Source organism: Vicugna pacos, chromosome 30 (genome assembly GCF_048564905.1).
Source record: "Vicugna pacos chromosome 30, VicPac4, whole genome shotgun sequence".
Classification (NCBI taxonomy): domain Eukaryota; kingdom Metazoa; phylum Chordata; class Mammalia; order Artiodactyla; family Camelidae; genus Vicugna; species Vicugna pacos.
The window spans coordinates 12,953,004-12,977,570 of record NC_133016.1 but is presented as its reverse complement, the minus strand read 5'-3'; the positions used below and the strand labels follow the sequence as shown (position 1 = coordinate 12,977,570).

The 24,567-nt window shown below is 43.7% G+C and overlaps 1 protein-coding gene and 1 long non-coding RNA gene across 8 annotated transcripts in view; one reads left to right on the top strand and one right to left on the bottom strand.

Moving 5' to 3' along the window:
* The window catches only part of NEDD4L (NEDD4 like E3 ubiquitin protein ligase), a 298,551-nt gene that overhangs the window by 199,123 nt on the left and 74,861 nt on the right, over positions 1-24,567 (top strand). The window lies entirely within an intron of this gene.
* On the bottom strand, positions 1,606-23,738 carry LOC140690529 (uncharacterized). 3 transcript variants are annotated; one of them, XR_012065840.1, is made up of 6 exons: positions 23,660-23,738; positions 17,027-17,173; positions 16,041-16,190; positions 15,113-15,228; positions 1,880-2,024; positions 1,606-1,768 (listed from the first exon to the last, which is right to left on the bottom strand). It is a non-coding gene; the product is annotated as an uncharacterized lncRNA (long non-coding RNA). The 3 variants fall into 3 exon arrangements; XR_012065839.1 differs by lacking the exon at positions 23,660-23,738 and adding an exon at positions 17,751-17,927; XR_012065841.1 differs by lacking the exons at positions 1,606-1,768; positions 1,880-2,024; positions 23,660-23,738 and adding exons at positions 14,518-14,688; positions 17,751-17,927.

The following is a 24,567-nucleotide window of genomic DNA, read 5'->3' as shown; positions in this document are numbered from 1 at the left end:
TTAAGTGTAGTTTCAACCCTCTTGTTTACTTAAAATAAATGCGGAAAATACACAAAAACTCAATTCATAGTATAATGAATTACCAAAGCTTTGTGCACAGCTATCCTGACAGTGGTAACTTTTTGGTATTTTGAATTTATACTGATATAGTATGTTTTCCCTTTCCGATAAGCTTGTGGGCATCACTTTACAGCCTGATTGATTGTGGCAGAGGTCCTGTGTAATTTTTGGTCATGTGCAGAAACATCTTCAAGATGATATCCTTCTGTGGCTGGCCTATCAGTGTATTAAATCTCCACCTTCCCATCTGTAGTTTTCCTCTCATTAATTTTTCATCTCAAGAAGTCCAGAAGTCCTAAGGGAACAGTTACTTGGGACTCCTTGAATTAATTTCTGGTTGCCTGAATTTTTCCCCAACTTCATTTCTTACTCCCTAGATAACAGCTTTCAGGTGCATCAAATGTCTTAGGTTTATCATAACTTCAGAATGATTTTTAATAGTGTTTCTTCTCCTGTTCTGTCTAATTCTGGGCCCCTTTAAATCTCCTTAATCCAGCTGTGATCACATTATTGCTTTCAGAGATAGCAGTCATTTTGGTGAACTCCAGTTAGCCTCCTTCTTGTTGGAAACATAAGTCATATTTCTGTTTTCACTCTTCTGCCCTGCACCTTGAAAGAAGTTTGTAAATGGAAAGGGTGCTTGTGAAGGTGCCCAGTAGCTTTCTGGTTGTATGTTGGTTCTTTCTTGACTTTTCTTTGCCTCTTTTTCACTCATTTCCTCAGAATTATTATCACTTACCACCTTGTATGACATATTGAAGGTAATAGACAATAAATGCTTGTTGACTGAATGAATGAGTTAAATATGTCAGAAGTATTTAACAGAAAAACTCGACTCTTATTGTCAGTTCCAGGAAAAAAAAAGTCCTCTTCTGTTATGAAGGTTTTCTATGAATGCCTGAATTTCGCCATGTTACAGGACTTAATTAGTATAAGTTGTTACTGTTGATTTTTCTTCAGGCAGGTCAGGGGTTGGTTTCCCTTCTTGGCTAGATGGTTGGTGTTCACCTCTCCAAGCTGTCTGTTGGCATTGTTTAGGAATTCTAATTGTCTGGATTCTTAGGGCAAAAACCCACTAGGCACATGTACATGTTTTGCTTCCTAGATTTTTGTAACATCCGGTTACTTGCCACCCCTTCAATCAGGCCTTTCCGTGAGAAAGTAAGAAGAAAGAAGTCAATAATGGAGATTACCTATAAAATCGATAAAATGAGAAGAATGATGGTTCTCGTTCAGCCACACTGGGTGTTTCTAACTCCTGTTTAGGAGAAGGTCTGTATTAGCCCGGTTTCTTCTGGAAGTAGGAAGTTAGTTTTACGGTGTTTTTCAAATGATTCTTTCCAAGAATCAAAGCACTTGTAATCAAGCTATTTTACGAAAGCAGAATGTGGCAATTAGACATTAGATGAACTGTATTTCTAGTGAGTGAGTTCTTCATTTTTTTCAACACTTCACCCTCTAAATCCTATTCAAACATGTTTTAATAAGCTGTTATCCTGCTTACACAATAAACAGAACATTATTAAGGTGCAGTCTCCTCATGTATGAACACAAATTAACTTCTTTTATTAGTTGTATACACTTTCCATACCTTAAGTTTTAAATTATTTTTACAACATTTCAGAAAGATTGGAGCATTTTACCTGTAGGTGTACCTTCTTACCCTTATAAAGTCCTTGTTTGCAGTCACCCGCAGGTCTATTTAAGTCTAGGGTGGTAAAGAATAGAAATTGTATTAAAACCTTTACATAGCTAATTCTGAGTTTTTCTTAGTATTATATATGTCCTAATATAAGTACATATAATGAACTCTACATACCAGTGCCAGTGGAGGTGCCGTGTTCTTTACAGTGTCAGGAGGTACCACTCGAGTCCTCGATGTTTCAACAGCGTGGTTAACATTCCAGGAAAGGTGCCATATTTGAGACAGTAATTGGACATCCGCGAAAACATGCTGTCCTTTTCTGAAAAATAAGTTTGATGTTAAGGTATTTTAAAAATATTTTATATGACACATTGTATTCTTTCTATTAACTTGTTTGCATTTAGTTTTGTCACAGACCTCTATCAGTGAGTAGCGTCTTAAAGAGAAAGGCATCCTATGAAAGCAATAAACAACCCTTATGTGGTCTGTACGCTGTATCTCGTGGCTGCAGTGGCCCCTAGCAGAAAACAAGCTGTTTCAGTTTGTGGGAGAGCGAAGCCCAGCACACTGAGGCATTTGTAAGGCTCATGATAATCCAGCTGCTTGGAACATTGACTTGATTGGTGATCTGTTGCACACAGCAGTGCTGCTTGAGACAGGTCAGTCTGGGATAAGCAGTAAGTATGAAACACCACTGAGTGCTGTGCCAGACTTGGGGCTGCAGTGATGAAAACACGCTCTTCCTCGTGTGCTCACCTGCAGTCGGAAATGTTCGTGATTTGAGGGTCATGTATGGAGCCAATGGAAATTCTCCCAGAAGGCCAGGCATGTTCAAGAACATTGGATTGTTCTCTGTGATCATTAATTATATTACCCTTTTTATTAGCTCAGAATGAGCAACTGCAGGCTAATATTTACACAAAAGGAGTTTCATGTGCTAATAATATTTAATTGAAGAACTAGAAGAGCTATTTTTAAATGCTTCCTTCTATGACTTTACTTCTAGTTTGACATTTTGCAAATTTAACTTTGCCCTCATTTAACTTTATCCTATGCAAATGCTCAGGAGTTTAATAAAGGTCTTTATGGTCAAGAAGGCAGCTCGTAACCCAGCATGAAATTCCAGTCTCATTTATTTTTGTTTGCCCACTGCCAAAGAATTTGGACAACTGCATGCTTGATTTACAAATAGAAGACAAAGCTTTGGTCAGTAATTGTGTTTAAAACGCAGAGTGGAAATAAGTTTATGTAAAATAAATCCACGAGAAGAGAGAAGGTGGATGGTAAATACATGTATCTCTTCTGGTGTGTGGCGTCCCCAGAGTGAACCTGTGAGTGGGTCCTACGGGGACCATCAGCCTACAATGTGACATTTGCCCTCGTGATCATGAGTTCCCGTTTAAACTACAAGACATTTCTGAACAAATTAAAGTAATTAAGCAGAATCTAAACTTCTGTACACTTGGCTCTTCATGTTCTCAAGCTCTGCTTAAGTCTTTGATACAGAGAGAGTTTTGCAAAATGAGGTCTATAAGAGTTTTGTGGTGCCAATTTCTGTTTGCTTCCTTGTGCGTTACGTTCTTTCAAATAGGAAAACATCAGACTTGGTAGACGACTGAGTCCTTGTGCTGGGGTTTTAATTCTGGAGAGCATCGTTCCGTAAGTTCTGTTATGTATGTGCGCGCGCCTGTGTTCTGCTCAGAAGAACAAGGAGTAAGCTAAGGGCAGAGCCCGTTTGCTCTCTCTAACCCAGATGGTGGGGAGAATTCTCTCATAACCATCAACGAAACAACACAAGACAAAGGCAGTGATCATGTGCCGATGTTCATACTCCAGCTTCACGTACAGCTGAGCATGATCCTCAATGTTACAAGGAAATAAGCTTTAAAATCAAATTACAGTACGACTTTGCTAATTCATGCCTGACTGATTTGCCCACCCAGTAGTTCTCACCGCAGTCTTGCTGTTCTCCTAATGACTTTGAGAAAAATTTAATAGTAGGCTGTGGAGAAGGCTCATGTTACTTCTTATTTCAGAGTTTGGTGTAGAAGAGTTAGTGGTATTACCTTAAGGTATCTTAAACAAAGAAAAAAGAGCACAGACTATCTGCCAAACCATCCAGAGAGAGAGGACATCTGCTGAAAGGCTTGGGTTCTGTTTTCTTTCTTATTTTTGATTGTAGGATTTTTTTTTTAATGCACGAAACAGAAACATGAATAATTGTGAGTGGTCTCCTAGTTTGGGAAAACCTACCATAAAATTTTATTTTGTACAGTAACGTTTTAAAAGCACTAAGCTGTGGAGATAAGTATCAGTTTATGTAAGGCTGTGAGGGGACATTAATATGATTTAGTAATAGCTTTATGACAGAATTTTGTTTTATAAGGAAAGAAAGAAAAATGAGGGACTGAAGTGTATTTTATAGTTTAGTGTGTTGTCTACCAAGACCTTTGGTTTGCTACTTGCAAAATAAAAGAGGTTTCGATTACATACTGACTGTTATTTCCAAAACTCTATGGCAGATGCAGACCAAATATGTACCAACAGCACAACTGAGGGTTTTTCATTATTGAGGTCAGAGTGAAAATGTGTTTTAAACCTTGAACATTCACTTTATCAATTTCTCTGCAGTTGGATAAATATTGCTAACTTGCTACCAAAAAAGCTGAAAGGCGCAGCTAACTAATAGTTTGTACTTTGTCCAGTTAGAATAGAAGTATCAGATAATCAAGGTGGTCCACGTTAAGCCACGTGTAGATTCAGCTGATTCCTTAATGCCACACGTACAGAGGTTCAAATGTAAGTCCCCAAACCAAAGGACAGGCCCATAAAATAGGCACCATTTCCTGGGCTTAGGTATAGTTACAATCAGGCGTGTTTGCTATTTTGTGCTGACAATTTAAATGTTTCTACTGCAGTACCCCTAAGTTAATCTGCACGTTCATTGATCTCTATTAGTTGTAAAAACAACTGAACGAAGGGCCTGCGTGGCTGCAGTGGCAAGAGTGCTGGATCCGTTGTGAATGTTTTCCCAAGTAAGTGTGGGAACAAATTGCTAGTGTTTACAAGTGATCACTTTGTGTGGAATTTAGCTCAGATTCAAGGCTTTGGCTCCAGTAACTTCACTCTCAGTTGCATCCTGCAGGCTCTGCAGAGAGAGACTGAGGGGCGGCGGGAGGAGGGAACCGCGCTCTGTCTTGGGGAGTTGTGGGTGACTGGTGCTGCTCCCGGGTTGCGTCCTTGGGGCGCGTGGCCAGTAGAGTGTCAGGTCTGCAGAGGAAAAGAGGTTGAGAACCAGTAGGCCAAAGCATTCCATTTAGTGACTTCTTAGTATTTCGGTGACTAGAATCTGCTTTTTAAAGTGCTTTTCAGATAAGGTAGTGAGCAGAAGTGTGTTCTCCACACAGCCTGCAGAGAGCGCGCCTCTCAAGGTGTAAGACGCGTCATCCGCACACACTCAGGCCTGTTCCCCCCGCTCGGGTAGCTGCTGATGGTGACAGCGACTGAAGCAGGAGAGCCTTCAGTAGTGAGGGAGGGAAGCCCCGCTTGACACCTCGTCACCACTTACTGAGTGTCTGTGGTGTCCAAGGCAGGAGGATGTCTTCTGTGGATCTGACATATTTTCAGGTTATCGGAGTTATAAAAGCCCCTGAAACCTGTATGTGCCACGTGTGACTACCCATACAGCTCTGGGCAAGTTTTGAGATTTTTCCCTTTAATTAACTGAATTGGCTCTCATGAACCTGAGGTCTCACCCCAGCACTGCATCCCACTGATACTCATGATTTCCTTTGTAAAATTAATTGAATGACTTTAGGAACTTCATTCCTTATTCATCAGTTTCCCATATAACAACTAAAAGCGACATGTTTAATATCCATCTGTACTATTAAAATATCCACAGCTGCCAGCTCTCCAGTGATCAGATAGATATTTTAATAAATTAATAGTATTATAAACCTAGAGATTGGCATTAGTCTCTGGATGCTTGGAGCCTGTTACCTGCTTGGCACAAAGCAGGCACTCTGTAAATATTTGTTGAGTGAATAAATGATTGAAAGAATGAATGAAGCAGTAAAAAAATGACTCAGGGACCAACCACTGATTGTGCAGATGAGTAATCAGGCAGCTTGGTAGGGCAGTACGGTGACCAGGTTTCTTTTGCTTATCTTGTTAGCACAAAGTCCTTCTTAGTAAAATAGATTCACATTCATTGTTTGACTGGACAGTCTAAAATAGATCCAAACCCATTGTGCGACTGGAGTTCATGAATGCAGGGTAAAATAAATTACACTTGCTGTCATCTGCATGATGCACTGCTGTCACTGATGAAATGCCACTCTTGGCAAATGCGAAACAATGACCAGCATGAGAGCCTGGAGGTGAGTCCAAATGTATATAAACAACCTTGGCCAGGCTCAGAGCTGGTAGAGCATCTAAAAATAGATAGGTAATCCCTTATCTTGTTGCATATGAAAATAGTGTTTATATAAGGCAACATTATTAGAAATGACATGTGAGAAAAGAATCCCTGCGGTGTCTTCCACGATTTAGTGAGAAAACACAGTCATGTGACTCTGAAGCACAGGATTAGTACTGATAGAATGTCGACCAAAATCATAGCCAGTTTCTCTTTGATGAAAAGAAACCGTTCGTTTATGCAGACATGTGACTTTCTGTCCCATAGACTTGTCCTCTGCCCGCAAAGCAGCACCCTGTTTTCCACTGGATGTCCACTGAGAAACGCACTGGTGGTGATGGTCCTTGAAAAAGAGAGGTGTAGTAGGAGACCTCAAAATCTCAGTGGCTTAACACACCCCAAGTTTCTCACTCATGCTGCATGCTGACACTGGTCACAGCAGCCACGCTCATTCCCGTGGTCACGCAGAGACCCAGACAGACAGAAGGGTGCACAGGAGCCCAACTCAAAAGTGCCACTTGCCGCCTCTTCTCCGAGTGCCTTGGCCCTGCCTGACTGCCAGGGGCTGCTGGGATCCGTAGTCTTCTCTGCATGTAGGAAGAAGAGAGAACTGGGACGTCGTGGGCAGTTTTTGCAATTGATGAGTAATGTTCTTCAATTAAAATCAGTTAGAATTTGCGGTACTAAATCCAGCACCATATTTTCTGTTTTAAGTGGACTAATTTAATTTCTCTAAGTCTGTGTCATGTGGCTGTTCTCTAGCCCTGAGAATCACGGAGTCTGGTTCATTTTCCCACCGTACCAGCTTACTGGCATACAATGAATGGAGTGTTGCCTGTGGTACAGTCTTTGCCTGAGAAAGACAGCACTCGTTTTTGTTTGGTATTTTCCAATAAGCTAATCTGATATACCAATTTTTAAAGCTAAAGCATAGCTGGGTAAAACTAAAGACAAGAACAATTTTGCCACTAACAAGTGTAAGTGACACGAGAATTTTCAGTGTTTTTTTTCCGCATTGGATACAGTGAGCATTGGCCAACAGCTGGTAGTAGCCGAGATGAAATGTATTTAATTGTTTAATTTTCCTCTTCCCTCCCCTCCTTCAAACCAACACACACACACACACACACACACACCCTGATTACTTAGGAAAAAGCAGCCCAAGTTGTCTTCTCTTACCTGGGAAAGAACCAATTTAAGAAGCTATCTGGCCATTAATTATCTATAGTCCTCAAGTACACAAAGGGACTTGAGAAATCACAGGTCAGGGCATTCATGAGAGGTGCCTCCATTCACATCCCTAAAGCAGAGTGAGAACTTGAACTCATAGTTGTTGGGTGCTGACCAGTGGGTACTGGTGGCCTTCAGCTGTGAGGGCACACGGAAAATTAAACAGTGTATCCCCCTCAGTTCCAAGTGGCTGCCAGGACTTCTCAATGAGCTGATCTTGAGTGCTTTTCTGAACCCCATCGTGCATTCACCTGGCTGCCTCTGTGGCTTCCCGTATCCCTCCAGTTGGTATCCAGATGTCTGTAGGTGTCCCAGGCCCTCCTTGGTCAGGTTATTGTGTCCGGGGTGGCATTTCTCCCTTGGGCTGTCCTGGGTTTTTGCCGTTCTGCACAACTCCCCTCTGGCTCTGGGAGGGGTGGGCCTCCTCACCCCAGGGGCTCCTCAGCACCGGTATGGCCATCCCCACCCAAGTCAGTGCTTTATTTTTGTCTTGCTCATGGCTCACATTACACTCTAACTTGTATTTATAGATATTTCTATATATGTCTCCTTTGACATCCCTTTCTCTAAGCTCATATGAGGTCAAGGATTGTTTTATGCATTTTCTCATACCCTTCTTGTCTAGCATAATGCCTTATATATGATTAAACGCTTAACTAAATATTGAATGAATTTATTATGCATTACTTTCTAGTACAAGTAAGTATATGGAATGTTAGCTCCCCAATATTATTGTTCTTTGGATGCTTCAATTACTACAGTGTACTTAGTAAATGAATGTCTGTAAAGTAGAATTTAATCTCAAAAGTGAGATCTTTTGATCCATAGGACATTTATCTTAAAAACAAATGAATTGACCCCTTTGTAATTTTTTACTCTCTCTTGTAAGTTTAGTGTATTGGGAGCCTGAAATCCACTAACCTGTCTTTGGAGTAGGGGGTACCTGAAGTAATCTTTTTCTCTCAAGTCTTTTTGCTAGGTTATATCATCTCCAGCTGGGCAACGTCCAGGAATTTGAGATGAGTGATTCAGAGAAACTTGTCAAACAAGACAAGAAAAATTATACTTAACCAGGAAAAATTGGTTGATGGTTACCTGGCATACGCTGTGCGTGACTTTATTTTTCATTTGGGGAAATAATTGCATCCTTGGATTCTTCTTTAACTGTTGGATCTTGTTTCTTAATAAAATTGTTTTTATGAAGCTAAGATAAGAAATGGCTTGTTCTGTTCCTGGCAAAGTCAGTGCCAGTGTAGTTAATGTACCAGCCTAGCTGGGTTTTAATTTAAAGAACAAATTATCTTTTAAAATAGTAATAAATCCCCCCTTGCAATAGCAAGATGCCAACTGTTGGATATAGGGTAATTATTGTGTGCTTCAATATCATTAAAAAGCACAGTAATTTTAATAACCCAGGTTGTGTGCGATATAGCTCTTGCTTCTTAAGAATATGCCAGCCATAAGCTATGATCACGTGATAATAAACAGCTTTTTATTTATGCTGGTATTTATTTAAAGTTCTAATTAACATAACCTAGTCTTTACAGAACATCTTACTGCTTTTGACTCGTGTATTCTCTGGTGTGTAATAATGGGTTCTCATGGTTTGTTTATAAGATCTGTTTACTCTGAGTAAGGGAATTTAGGTGTTAGGAAATATTTCACATACCGTTTGTCTTCAGTTACCTAATGCCCGTTTTATGCTGACCTTTAAAACCTTTATAACAGCCTTCACCTTGGCACGTGGGAAATCTGATCATGAATCAATATCCTGGAAAGGCACGCCATACTTTCTGCTTTTTCCCAAAATAGACTGAAGGATTCTCCTTCCTGCCGCCTTCTGATACTATTTGCTGGTTTAGTTTAGGTAACCAACATAATGAGGAAGCTTTCGTAATCCTAGGTGGGATGTCTTACCAAGCCTATTGAATTTGGTTTGACATGGATTCATTTTGGTTTCCCCATTCTTAGAACAAGTTGCATCTGAGATTGTGGGGGGGAAGCACTTTGACTGAATGACTCCAAATTCAGTCTCTTGTTTCTTTGTTTGTTTTTTTTTTAACTTTCTCTGCTTTTTTTTTTAAATTGGAGTATAGTTGATAGTTTCTTATTTTTTACCCAAGCAGCTGTTGACACAGATTTCTTAGAAAGTGGCTAAATAAAAATATGGCAGTTCCAAAATGAACAGAAATGGTTGCTCTCTTCAAAAACTAGCAGCGGCCCGTATGCAGTTTCTGGGCCACGGGTGCCCGCTTTCCTTGGGTGTTCTCCTCGCTAGACTTCGGGTTGAACCGCCAGACCAGGTTCCCTTTTCCTTTTAACTTTTGAGGTCAGAGGTAAAAATAGTTGAGTGGTTTCACTTTGTGTATTTGTCTTCCGTTTTTAACTAATGGTTATCACGATTAAAATAGTGGTAAAAGAAGAGTCGCGAAGAAATCTGCCAGTCCTTGGATGGCCACTGGGGCTTTCTTTTAAAAAGAAACCGTTGTCCAAATAAAACTGAAATACTCCAGTATTTTAAATATCTCAGTTAATCATGTGGCCTTGGAAACCACGGCTGAATGCTGGATGTTGTGTCGCTTTGCTTTGTTCTTGTGTGTAACGTTGTGAAGAAAGATGCTGACAGCAGACTCCTGTGGGAGTAGCTGGACCTGGGCTCTCAGGGCAAGTGAATGAAAATGGAGGAGCATTTTGGATGTTGGGAGAGGCAATTCCTGGCAGGTAGTAGACCTCCTTTTCAGAATCCTTTAGGTGTTACGGGGAGGGGGGATAGTTATTTTAAGCAGACTTTGGAAGGGGTTTGGAACAGAAAGTTACTCCATTCTTGCCTCTGTCGTCCTTGTGTCTCCAGGAAGAAAGCTCCTCCTGGGGGGTGAGCAGAGACCAGAAGCACTGGGCGGGGCAGGGGAAGTTTACTGTGTGCGCATCCCATCCGCATCCCATCCGCATCCCATCCGGAGTAATGAGTCAGTTGCAACGTAACGTTGCGGACAAAGCTTCAGGTAGTCTCCTGCTCGCTGTCTCGGAATTTGTGTTTGGCCCTTGAATAGCATTTTCCTTTGTGATGGTGCCCAGGATAAAGGTTTAAATGGAAACTCACAATACTGATAGTCAGGAAGTTCTTTGGGTTCAAACAGGATTCCCTTGGCAATTTGGTCTCTGCTAGATCACAGAGAGCACGCGTGTTGGTCAAGGGTGAGGCATCTCCCAGCCCTCTAGTTCTCTTCTGTTCCTCCTCAGACAGGTTTTTGAGTTGGTCTTTGCCCATGTATGAGTTTCCTACGGCTGCTGTAACAAATTACTTATATACTTGGCCCCAAAACACAGAAGTGTATTCTTTCACAATTCTGGAGGCCAGAAGTTCAAAATCACAGTCACTGAACTGAAATCAGGATACCAGCCGGTCTGTGCTCTCTCTGGAGACTGGAGAAGAGAATCAGTCCCTTGCTTACTCCAGCTGCTTGTGGCTGCCAGCATCCTCTAAGTTGTGGCCAAATCACTCCAGTCTCTGCCTCCAAGGTCACATTGCCACCTCTTCGTCTGTGTTCAGTCTCCTTACAAGGACACTTGTGATTTCATTTAGTGCCTACCTGGATAATCCAGGATAATCTCCCCATCTCAAGATCTTTAATTTAGTCACCTCTGCAAAGATCTTATTTTTTTTTTTTTGTATAAGGTGACATACAAGTTCCAGGAATTGGGACCTGTATCTTTGTGAGCCATTATTCAGCCTACTACACCCTATTTTCAACACTGGGACAGCTTACAAAGAGAGCCAAAGAATTCTGCTTCTATCCCACGGGGGTCGTTTTACTCTTGAAGTTAAATCGAGTGATTATTGAGAACATACTATTTGTTGGTGCCGTTGCTAAGCACAGTGGAAAATGCAAAGATACATAAAACGTCTGCCCTGAGGTTTCTTGTGATTTTGCCAGAAGGCAAGACCTGTGCATGTAAAATGAGTCATGAGGAAAAGGTCGCGTTAGAAGTGAGAGCCAGAAGTGGTACCAACATTGATTGTTCAAGCCCCTGAGCCTGTGAGCTTGGCATGGATGGCTCTGTGTGCTGGAACATTTGACCCAGGGGGAGACTGAGATGACCCGGTCCAGCTTACCACCTCACTCTTCCCCGTTCCACTGTTTTTTTGCTGTCTCCGAGTCTTTCCCCAAGAGCTGCCCCCTGTAGGCACGCCCTTCTGGGTGTCTTGTTCTTTTTTGTTGTTTGATGGTGCCATTGTCTGTTGTCCAGTATCTCCTTCTCCAATAAAATAGGAATTCAGATTCTTGAAGATAGTGCCTCTGTGCTTGCCCTATGAGTGGAATCACTTCTGTAAAGCAGTGACACAGAATAAGAATAAAATCGAGGAAACAAATTTGCAGTAGAGTCAATCTGTTAGAACATCGTGTTGCCTCGTTGTGGGTAACTGGAATTTTCCCTAGCTCAGCCTGTCTGTGGGAATGTCACATATCTTATGAAACCTATGGCAATATCCCTTTAGAAAGGAAAAGGATTATCTTTTCTGTATCTATTTTAAGGGAACCTGCATGTCTCTGAGTTGTAATGCATGGTTTTGATAAGACTCTGTTAAGTTTATCCCTGGGACCCTGGTTATCTTAACTAGATCCACAGAGACAGCATGGGAAAATGAGACAAGCCCCAGTCTGAATCCTGGGTCCATCACTGTCTGGATCCTGGTCCTGCTTACTAGACGATATAGGTGACTGAACTTTTCTAAAGCACAGTTCTCTCATCTTTGAAATGGGACTAATAATGGTACCTCCCTCAGGGTTACTGGGATGGCCAAATCAGTAATATGTATAAATGTGTTTAGAACATGGCCGTAAATTTGTCTTTTCCTTCTCTCCCCCCTTTTTTCTTTTCTTTTCTTTTTTGAAAAATAAGTCTGGGCTGGGTGAGTTTATTAGCGCTGGTTTCGCCCCGCCCTAAAGAATCAAACACTGTGTGGTCTGGTCCCTTCCAACAAGCCCGTGATGATGAATGCCAAATTTCTTGGGTTACCATTTCACCTCGGATGTCAATCAAGCTTCCAAATTACATTTTATAGGACTGCGTCTCCCCAGATTTTTTGTTCCCTGGGCTTCTTGAATTGCAGAGTAGCATGTTTCTTCCAGTAAAAATCAAAATGAAATAACTAGATGGTCCATGGCAGCCTGTGTCTAATAGTGATTTGTACCATGACTGCAGATTATGTGGCCATTACAGTACATGATGACAGTTGCCTTCGAAACGCTATCTTTAATCAAGTCCCTGGAATGCGTGCACATACTTACGCTTCTAAACCATCATGTACGCGTCCCCCTTTGTACATGATCAGGTTGAAGAAAGCACGCAGTCGAACACGCTTTGGTCTGGTTGGAACACTGATGGTGCTGGAGTTGATAACTTTATTTCACTAAAGTTCTTACTTGAATTATAAGAATATAAAGGAGATTACTCCTGCACAAAGCTGCTCGTTGTACACATACCGGGTGCACCCTGCATGGTAAGGGACGGGGGAAGGTGCCCCCATCGGTGCCTTTGTTCAGTCGTGCTCTTCTGTCTTTAGTCCCCTTTGCAGGGAGAGAGGCAGAGACTGATAAGAAAAAACATTTCAATTTCTTGGCAGCTAGATACCAAGAAAAAAAAAATTTTTGGCACACAGATGCCTAAAAAGAAAAATGCAGTATGTACTAATGAATCAAAAACATTTTTCAGTGCCTTTGTATAAATTGGATATATTTTGGTTTCTTTTTGAGAATTTAACTCTGAAGTTAGTCTCAGTTACTGTGGCTTTGAAATGCCTGGGATTGTTTTTTCTGGGTGTGGAGATTCCACTTAACTACACGGACATCTTTGACAGATAGGGCCTGAAGCAGTTACAGTGAAGTTACACGTATGTCATAAATCCATTGCTTAGGAAAGCAGTCTCCTCCCCTATGCCGGCCCCTCTTAGAGATGACTTAGGGTGAGGGTGGTGGAGAGCTTAGAGAAGACTCTGGCGTTTATACGATTTTGAGTCATAGTTATTTAACTCTTTCAGTTTTTCTCAAAATGGCGTCCAAAGTAAGGCTCAACTTCGTAATTTATTCTCAAAATGCAATTAAGTGGTTCCTTTATGATCTGCCAACATGTCCCACAGACTATCTCCTGAAGGAACGGACAAGGAGGAGCCAGTGCCAGGATAAGAAGGCACTTTTATCCAGCAGAAAACGAAAAGACAGAAGAATTGGGGGTTTTACTTTGACTACAGGCAGCCAAGCCTACGTGACTATTCACAGACTGTCCGTGTTGGGTAAGAATTCAGGTCTTGGCTGTGCTACTTACCAGCTCTCTGACCTTGGACAGATGACTTAGCCTTTCTGTGCTTCAGCTTGCACGTCTGTAACGTGGTTGTCAGGAGGATGGAGGGAGATAAAGTTAAGTTAAATGAAGCACTTAGACTGTGCTGGGCACAGAGTGAGTGTCTCATATAGCTAATTGTTGTGAATTCATAACTTCAAATACATTTTGGCATGCAGGAAGGTTACTACCCCCAGCTTAAACAAATTTTTGCTGGACTTCGTATGTGAGAAATGTATTCAGGTTTAATAGCCCCTCAGGTCTCCTGTCCTTGATGCATCTAACATTCCTCCTGGGTTCTTCATGTATGAAAGTCACTGCTCGTTCTCACAACTGCCTCTCAGTTGCTATTATCATCCCCATTTTGCAGATAAGGAAGCTGAGGCTCAGGGAGATTCAGTGAACTGCATCCAGTCACCATCAAGATAAAGTGCAGGGCTGGGAGTAGAACTCAACTCAGAGACAGAGCCACCTTCTCTCAGTGCTGCTGTGCACGATGTCTGGTCCTCAGAGCCCTCCAGGAGTGAAATTCGGCTTCCGGAAGTCATGCTTTTAATTTCTTTAGACATTTTCTATTTAATAAATACAGTTGAATTCCAGTGTATTACGGGCTCTGCTGGGTGCAGGGTCTCCACCATGAGTAATCGTGAGGTCCGATGGGCAAGCTTTGCTCTACATGCAACTCTCTCCTGGGCGAGGTTTTTGTTTTTTTCTTTCAGTTTCTAAATTGAAAGTGGGTGCATATTGCTTGATTTACAGGCTGTTGTAGACATTTTCAAGTTGAAGATTTTTGTCCAAAATTGACACTGAGGGCAAGAGAAACTAATATTCCTAGAAAGTTTATCTCACAAGTTCTGGGAATTGTACACATGTAAAGAACTTCAGAATTACTTTATCTCATAATGGAGATAATAAGGCACAGAAAATTTGATTCTTCTCTGATTCCATGGTGAGTTTGGGCCCCGTTAACTCCTTCAGCACTTCTTCCTTTGAACTATAGGGGGAAAGCTCAAATGAGAAAATAGAAGAATGACGATTCAAAACTCGTATAAGTGTTTAACTTGTACCTGAGAGTATTCAGTCCTGAGGCTGTGGACTGACACTTAACCCCACGTTCCAGTAATTTAATGTGTAGGCCATGAATTAGCCAGTTGGAGTTTAATTTGTATGAAATCGGATGCTTTGATCAGTTAGAAGGTTAGGATTTACATGGGAATGTAATTACACTTCCACGTGCCCTTTTTGTGTGGACCGCTACGGTTGATGGCTGTGAACACATAGGTCAGCTCATAACGACAGGCTGCATTTTGTGACTCTCTGGTTTTCTTTCTGGGGAAGCACACTGTGGAATGGCAGTGGTGTAATTTGCTTGTCAGGCATCTCCTTTATTCACGGTCTGGTGCTGGTTTTGTACTTACTAGTTTCAGGATTCCAACAGCGAAGGAGCTCGTTCAAGGTCAGAGAGAGCATCACTGAATAGTTCTGCCTGGGTCCCTGCAGTTGTTGGGGGCAGCCTGTGCTTTTCAAGCTGGGTCTGCAAATCCCAAGATAGAAACATGAGTATTCCTCGGACCTTGGTTTTTACATAAAGACTTTTGTGGGGAAATGGTAGCTTCTATTAAAATTGGCCATGGAAGTTTAATAACATTCAGTAGTCACTTGCTCAAGGCTTCCGCACACACTGACATTTGAAATACGTCATGTTTATGAAATAGGAAGTACAGGTGGCTGGATCCCCATTTTCCAGATGAGGAACCCGGTGCAGGGAGGCCTTGGTACCCAAGGTCATCCAGCAAGGTAGTTCCTGAACCAGGACTGGCACCCAGAGGGCCGGCCTCTGGGCCTTTAGGGTCCTTTTCCCCAGTGCAATTCAGATCCACGCCTGTAATTTAGAACACGTGTGTCTAGACTGGATATTTCTCAAAGATAGTACTTCCCCGCTGTTTGAGTCATTGGTGCAGGACATAAAATGTAACAAATATGGGTTTCAGGGCCAGGACGAAGGTGGAGCGAAAGAGGCACCTAGGGTTCAGAACTGAAGTAGGCACTTGAGTCAGCCTCATCCTGGTTCTCTCGCTGGTGGGCTTTACAAAAGGCATGGATGTAAGTCCACTTCTCACCTCTGGGCATTTGAATGTTAGTCCCCAGTGACCCTTAGAAGTCACAGCTTGCTTCTCCCAGGTTTACCTTGTGTTTTGAGGCATCAATGAGACTTACTAAGGTTTAATGCCTAGCTGGATACTGTCTTCGGTGGTTTGATTATTCAAGACTTTTGATGTGACATTGAAGGGAGTGTTGGGGGCGTCCCTCCCCGCCCCCCGTGATTTTTATCTAGAATACGCTCACCTTCTGTCTCCCTCGTTCCCGGGCCTTCCAGGCTTGGACACCAGCCCCGCTGTGTGCTCTCAGTTACAGCCCCCTGCAGCATGGCTCCTTGTTCTGGAAACGTTTCTGGCCCGGAGCTTCAGTGCCTTCCTGAGAACCACCTGGCTTTTGCTGTTGATTTTAAACACAACTCAGTCAGGCAAGGAGCTCAGCCTTCAGTCTCAGCATCTCGGGGATTTTCCTGGCAGCTACAGAGTGAACTCTGCCCCAGTCCCAGTCGGGACCTAGCCTGGTGCGTGAGGCTCTGTTCACAGCGCTTGGTGTGGGGAAGGCGGAGAGGGAGCCCAACTAGAGCTGATAAGTGATCAAGCCAGTCCATCCCATGTGGAGAGATTAGCCCCTGAGGAATAACATCATAGTGTAGAAACAAACACAGGTGTTGGAGTCAGAGAGACTTTTGGTCCGAACTCATCTTTGCCACCTTCTAGGTGTAGAAACGTAGGTTACTCTTCTTTCTTTCCTGGAGCTTCAAGGGGGTGGGAGTTATAGAAAAATGGACACCAGATCACAAGAACATTCTTACAGAATTGGCGGAAGATGGCAGGAACACCTTCTGGAGTATAGGGGACGGGGGTGGGATTGGACAGTGGTTCTCAACTAAGGGCACTTTTGTCTCGTCCACACACCCACTCAAGACATTGGACAATGTCTGGAGCCATTTTTAATTGTCATAATGGGGGGGACAGGAGTTGCTTTTGCCTGTTGTAGGTAAAAGCCAGAAGCGTTTCTAAAAACCCTATAATGCATAGCCGACCGCCCCCTACAACAGAGTGCTATCCAGCACAAAATGCCAGTGAGGCAGAGGGTGACGCCCTGGGTTAGGAATTACACTTACTGAATCTGATTGTCCCATTTAATATCCAGTGACTATGCAAGATGAAGTTGGTTTTATCCCCGCTTTACAGATGAGAAGATAATAAACCTTTGGTGGTGATTAAGGAACTTGCCTTTGGTTATTCAGCTGTTTCCAGGTAGAGATGGGATTTTAAACTAGGCGTCTATGCATCCAAAGCCTGTACCCTTTCTGCTGACCGAGTAGGTAGTGAGCTCCCCATCACTGATGGTGTTTACAACCAGGCAAAGTGAGCAACCACCTGAGGGATGGGTAGAGAGATGAGTCTCTGATGTTTTGTGCTGAATGACTTTTGAGGTCCCTCCTAAGGATTGCAGTCTCTGATTCTATTTCGAATGGGATTTGTCTTTTTAGCCCCAGTATTAGAGTGGCAGCAGATAGCCCTTGGCCATGACCAGTGGAATCCCTGTGCTTTGTCTGTGCACCTGTGAGTCTTACTCCTATTAATACCCCAGCCCTGTCAGGCCAGAGGGCTAGGGTTCCAAACAGGGGCGGCCAAAAATGCACCCCCCCATCTCTTCCACATTCCAGGCCCAGGCAGTTATTTTTGCCAACATGTGTAAATGGTCCTACTCGTTCTCTGGGAGGACAGTAGTGGCCCACGTGAGGGGGACCTGTTGAGGGGGGAGCAGGGAACACAAACGGTTTCATGCTTTTAGAGACTGCAATTGAATATCAGTTTGCTAGTCAGTGTAATTCTGCCCGTTAAATAGGCAATCACAGTTTCCCTCCTGTGAGCATAGGAAACGAAGAGGTTTATTCACTGGTTGTCAACCCTGGCCTCAGATAAGCATGAGCTGGAGAGCTTTATAACACACCTGTCTGGGCCTCTCTACCAAGAATGTAATTGTCTCAGGGAGACCTGGAGAGCAGTGATGGGAGAGCTTCGCAGGAGATCATGATGTCCAGCCAGGCCAGGAGCCCCTGGTTACCTCCACATTGAGTCCTGCTCCTTCTGCTCAGGCGGCCTTCTCTCGGGTACCTGTGGACATTGTTCTGTCCTAAAGAGTCCAGAAGGAGGAGGAGTCAGGCCTTGTTTTCCAGTATGTCCTTCACAGACTGCAGGGAGCGGAAGAAGACCCACACTCTGGTCTTAAAGTAGCACCTGCTAGAGTCTTAAATGGATGTCAGTTTCTCCTTGTCCTTTGCATTTCTTATTTTCAGTGGTGTAATCTTAAGGTACATGTAATCATTTACTTAATTTTTCCCAAAGCCTTGAAGGTTTCCTCTGCAGACTGCTTGCCTCACCAGCGTGGTATGTGGAAAGGAGGTTTTTTGTTTGTATGGCCGCAACCCTGTACCCTGGAGGAGGAAACTTTAAATACTTAATGAGGTTTGAAGGAAACTTTTTAATAACCACATAGTTAATGATCTGACTTTATGATAGACTGTATGCTTTAAACTCTAGTCTCCAAACATTTCTACTAAGTAAAGCTTGTAAAGGATTTAGAAAAACTCTCACATGTTTTTTAAGGTGACATCTATAATTTATCACTAAATCAATAAGTTATTAATACAGTACTTGCAAAAGACGTAATTTCTAGTATATTGAGCATTTATGTGTGTGGTTTAAATATATTTCATAACGTATTCGTATTGGGGTTTTTTTTCATCTTGTGATTGCAGATAGGGCTTATTTTATGGAAAATATCTGCTATAAAATTGAATTAATGGTAAACTGGTCCTTATTGCTAAAAACAAGTCAGCCATATCAAGCTTATTTCCCATCATTAAAAAGTCTAACTTCATTTTGTAAATCAAATAAACAAGAAAATCAGTTGGATGGACGGTAAACATGCAAGCCACTGTCATTCCGTGAGCCTGTCGTCCAGGGGAGGTCAGGGCTTCTCCCTGGTGTCCCTTCAGCTCGGGGGCTGTGCACTTTGAAACTGTCCCTTCATTTTGTGCTCCAGAGGTTTTATACCGAGCAAACGGCACCGTGGTAAGATTGGGAAAGGTGAGAAGTATGCCTTTCTTTGGAAAGCGGGAGAAGCAGATTGTGATTTAGGAAAGGCGAGGCAGAAGAAGACATACGGAGGCGAGGGTCTAGAAAATGATGTCTTTAAAACTGCCCGTGCCCAGGTCCCCTGGAAGGTCTTTGACATCCTCAGGTGTGTGTCTGCTGCAGGTGATGAGCTTAGCTTGAAAGCTACTGGGGCGGGGGGTGGGGGCTAATAAAGGAACAAGATGTATTCAGCTCATTTCATTTCTCTTTCAAACTTACACTTTATTTCATTTTTGTATTGAAATACAAATAAGGAAAGACACAAGTAAGAATGTGCACATGACAAACAGTGCTGAGATTGTGTTCCTTGGAAGTTAACACATGGCCAGGAACTGCATCTGGGAAGCATGACCCTCCGGGGATGTGAAGTTGGGGCTGCAGTGCAGCAAACTAGGGTCTTCTGTGGGGAAAGGGGCGCCTGTCCATGTTTTCCCTTAAGTCCCTGGAACATGAAGCTACTCGATGTGGTGGCGACAGCATGGACCCTGGCTCCAACCTGCCTGGGTTCACATCCTGGCTGATGCTTACTAGCTCGGTGACCTTGGGCAAGTTTCTTAACCTGCTGCTAACAGTTTCTGACACATGATGGGTAAGCTACATGGTGGCTTCTTATTCTTGGCAGTCTTAAATTTCTTACCAGAGAATGGCTGGAGCTTCTTCCCCCCAGCAAGCTTTGATGGAGTCCATTGGCCAGAGATGCAGTTTCAGCTAAAGGACAGCCAGTGCAGAAGAGAGACTTACCAGGCCCTACCTGGGATACCAAAGCTCTTAATGAGGCTGTTTTCATGGAACCTGAATGAAAAGTCGTTGTCCTTGTATAAACCTCTGTATCTCTAGTTCAGAGTCGTCGCTCATTAAAATGCCAAGAATGATACCACGCTGCGTTCGTGTTACATGTGACCTGTTCTTGCTAGAGGACAGTATTCTGCACATCTAGCCTGTTGTCCAGCCAGGCAGAGAGCAGGGCTGCATCGTTTCAAACGCCTTGAGAATATGAGGAAAAGCTTTTCACAGTAAGCGTGTTAATGAAATCAGACGATAAAATTGACAGTGAACACATGGTGTCCCTTGGTTCACTTTTCCCCATTGTTCGGTCATTCCTTGACACTGCCTTGGTTACTACAGGTGTCTGTCGTGAATCAGGTGATTCAGGTCAATATTTTGGTAGTTAAGAGAAGAAATACAGAATTCAGAAGTATCTTTACTTTCTTTTATTGATTATGCATTTAATGTTATTAAAATCGCTTATAGAAAAATTGATTTTTAAACTTCTCCAGAGAAGAAATGAGACACTTACCCTGAGAAAAATCACTGTTGTTGAAATCTTAAGAAATTAAAACAGTTTTGTATGATAAAATCAGAAGCACAGAGTTAAACAGTGTTGTCATTAGATGAACACAGTGGCACATCTTCTTTTTTGATGTTTAATTTCAAGGCAGTTTGCTTTGTAACAGATGAAATGGATGTGACTATTTACCTCATTTTTAGCAGATTAAAAATTTACAGTTTTTTCAGCAAATTTACCATTCCTTTCATAAGGAATGACAGTCATGCCTCAGGTTTTTCCACATTTGCATTTTTTACAAAGATATATTTGCCTCATAAGAAACTGACAGTGTCGTTTGTGGGGAGCTTTTGTGCAGCTGGACAGTTTTAAAGCAGATATAAAAGAGAATTGTGATGCCAGGCCAGGCCCCAGACCCTGTGGGGATGACCAGCAGTGGCCTCTTCCTTCCTCTGAAAAGATACACAATGGTAGGTCCCAGCCTGTGTCACTAGGCACGCCTGGGCCCAAGAGGAAGCTTCTTTACAAACAGGGGAACACGGGGAATGAACAGTGGCCCACAGGCAGCCCCACCGGCCTGGGTGGGACCACAGCCGCTGGTCGGCCCTTCCCCTTCCCTGGCTGTGGCCTCCACTATCTCCCGAGGTTGCTCTGTGTCACGTCTGCGACATTGTCACCCTCGTGGCTCTTGTAGTGACAGTGATGTTGGCTGCTGGGCCCTGGGGTCAGGATAACGGTGCTTTCTCCCTGGTCACACAGGCGGGAGAGCTCCCGCTGGCGAGCAGGGTCCAGGAGCAGAGCACTCCAACCATCACCATGCCGTCCTTCCTTCCATGTCCCCACGTGGTCCTTGGAGCCTCATCTGAACAACGTAACACTCTCCTCCAGAGCCTTCCCCTCCAATACATTCTCCCTCCCGCTGTCTGGGGACCTTTCTAAATACAGACCTTGCTGGTTTTTCCCTCCTTAACGTCCTTGCGTATCCTCTCAAACCCCCAGGACGCTGTCCTCCCGCATAACCATGCGGGGCGGTCCCACCAGGGCCTTGCCATCTCTCCTTGACCCCCCCCCAGCCTTGTCCCCTCATGCCCACCCCCGGGCTTCTCTTCAGGACCTCACGGCTCTCCCCTGATCTGCTTCATACCATTCTCTTTCCACCCCATTCATCCTCCTGGAAGACTGCTGCTTCTGACCCTGCGTGAAGTTTCCGTCCTTCCTATAGTCATGCCTGCCCTTGACCCCGGGCAGAATCGGTCACTTCCCCGCCGTATCCCTGCAGCATTCTGTCCATGCCTCTGAGATGCGTCGCCGTGGTGACTGACTGTGTGGAGCTGCAGGTACCGGCTGCTAGTGGCGATTGAGCACTTACAGTGCACATGGTCCAAAGGGAGGTGCGCCATAGGTGAGAAACTGTAAGAATGTAAGACCCTTCTAGTAATAATCTTGATTTCATTTTGATCTTGATTACACTTTGATTTTGGATTATTAGGTCATCTAAGATAGATTATTAGACTTAATTTCATCTGTTGATTTTTACTTTTTGAAAGAAACTTAGAACATTTTCAAGTTCTGTATGTGGCTTGTGTTACATTTCTCCAGCACAGGGCTGGTTACGTCTGGCCCTAGGAGGTGAGGGCACCTGGGGTCTCGGGCGACCCCTTGCCTGAAGGAGCCAATGCCCTCAACAGGGCTGCTCAGATTTTGTGCATCTGATTCCCGGATTCCTTTCCCAGTGTTTGCACCCGTGGAGTTTATTGGATCTTAAATTTAGATGATTAAGTGCTCCTATTGCAAAAAGCTGCAATTCTTGTGGCCCTCACTTGACCCCTGGCCTGAAAGGTGCTTATAATTGGAGGGGGGAGTGGACCAGACTGTGTCCTTGAGCTGCCCACACTCACCCCAGGAAAGGAGGTGACAGCAAGCATGTCTCGTCCCTAACATGATAACAGGACACCTAGAACAACAGGGACTCCCTTGGAGCCCACGAGGCAGGGCTTCTCACAGCCCAGTCTGAACTGTCTGGTTATGCTCCTGGTTAAGCCAGGCTGCGACTGTCTTTGCCAGCAGGATGGTTCTTTGCTCTGTCCGCCCCTTGTGTTTTATCTTCCGAATTGCAAGCAAAAGTGTTCCTTAAAATAGATGGCCTTCACGATTACATTCGGTCAGCGTGGTTTCATTCTGCCCGCCTGTCCAGCGTGATTTTATGGGAGCCTGTAAAAGTCCTGTGAGTCGGCTTTGGCATCTTGTTGACAGGGAGGTCTTGTTGTTATAAATAAGAGCCAGTGTCTCCAGGACACACCTTATTCTGTTTCAGTGAATGGGAGGAGGGTTCATCCTAACCTCTAAAGAGTAGATGGCAGAAAGGCTGGTGGGGTGAGAGCTGTGTGTGCGTTTGGACAAAAAAGTGAGTTTTGTTTGGTTTTTGTGTTCTGGTGCATATCGTGTGAATTTTGGTAAGAGCACGTGCATTCAGAAGATGTCATCATTGCACCTTTTTCTTTGTTTTTGGTGGAATGGCACTCGACTGTTTGATCCAGGTAACTTCCACAATGCATTCTGAAACAATTCGCCTTGAACCCAGAGGCCCCAGATGGTAAGACGCTGGATTATGCGCTGCCTGGTTGAGGGTGGAGGCCAGACTCACTCTCTCTTCCTGAGCCACGGCAGCCCTGCTGTCGGAGGACAGAGACTGGTGTGTATGGAAAGAGAAAAAAGAACATTCCTCCATCCTTTTGTGTGTGACAACAAAGCTGCCTTCATGCTCTTGTGAGGAGAGAGGCAGCTAAAACTAAATCCGCCTCGATATCCAGGTGACTTTCCAGACAGCGGGCTACTGTGTTTGTGATACTTTGTCTGAAAGGTTCTGAAAGGTTTCTTAAGCCATTCGTTATTTGGATAATTCAGAGTGCGCGCTTCCAAAGTCCCCCTAAAAATAGAACCCGTTCCCCCGTGTGGTCAGTGCTGGTGCCCGTGTGTGTGTGTGTGTGTGTGTGTGTGTGTGTGTGTGTGTGTGGGCCCCGTGCCTCGGAAGGGAGCGGCAGGTGGAGGAGCTGCGTTTTAAGTTTAGCAGCAAAGCAGAGGTTGTTCTTCCGTCATGCTTTTCAGGGTTGGGATGCTTACCTTGATTTGTAATATACAAAGATCTAAGCATGCCGCATCTTCGCCCTTAAATTCCTTCTCTGTGGCTTCTGTTCTGATTCTTCTGTGACACTTCTCTCCCGCTTGTCTTGAGAAATTATCAATATAATTTTCTTGGAAGTTGCTACTTAATTATTTCCTGGGTGTTGGTAGGACTGGATGGTTTTCATCTGCTGGTGTTAGGTGGCTTTTAAACTTGTGACAGTGGCACGCAAAAAAGAATATAATTTTACATACAACTTAGTACACGCATTCACATGTGTGCGTAACTGAAACAGATTTCTGGAAACAGTACTTACATTTCACGTGAAGCACTCTAATGTTTTCTGTTCCACTATGTTCAGTTCTTTGATGCTTCTTGTGAACTCCGAGTGGGACTGCAACTCACAGTTTAAAAAACACTTAATAGATGCTCCTGTATTACCTGCAGAATCACCAGTCCTTTGTGATGCGCCTTTCCTGAAGAGCCTTTATGGCCTCACTTTGACCTGCCAGCGCCCCTTACTCACTTCCGCGCTGTTCTCCCCATGGGGTCCCCCTGCGGCTTCTCCCCCAGCCCAGCTCTTACACGGCGGCCCCTGTGGGCATCAGTATGTAGTAAGAGTCCAATCACATCCTTTGAGTGCAGTTCTAACCTGAAGATCAAAAGTCTGTGTTGTTTCCTGAATGGATGTATTCTTTGAGAAATTGAGTCTCATTTACCTTGTGAGGACAGCTAAGCCTGCTGTCCACTTCAGTGCTGGCAGCGCCGGCCCAGTGTCCACAATGGGAAATGCCCAGGGGCTTTGTTAGGGTTTCACTGGAGCTGCTGTGGTAGTCCCCAGGCTTCGAGCTCCAGTGGCATTCACACATACCTCTCCAGGACCGCGGCACACGCCTGTCCCTTTCCTTCTTATTTAAAAGGGAACAGTTACTTTAAGGGGGAGGAAAGGGTGGTCTCGAATATAGTTGGAGCCCAAACTCTGAGAGAGATGGGGCTTGGTGTGTTTATTTCACTTTTGCAACGATGGAATACAGATGTTTGTCTCACCTTCTGTGACACATTTCAAGGGTTCCATTTTGTATCATCATTACATTGGGAAAATAATTGATGGCTTGTCAGAAGCGAACACTTAAAATTGTGTTACCAACCTGCACGTTTTCAGCCTCTAGAATAGTGTGACAGGTAATTGAGGTTGATAGTGACAGAATTTACCACTTAAAAATA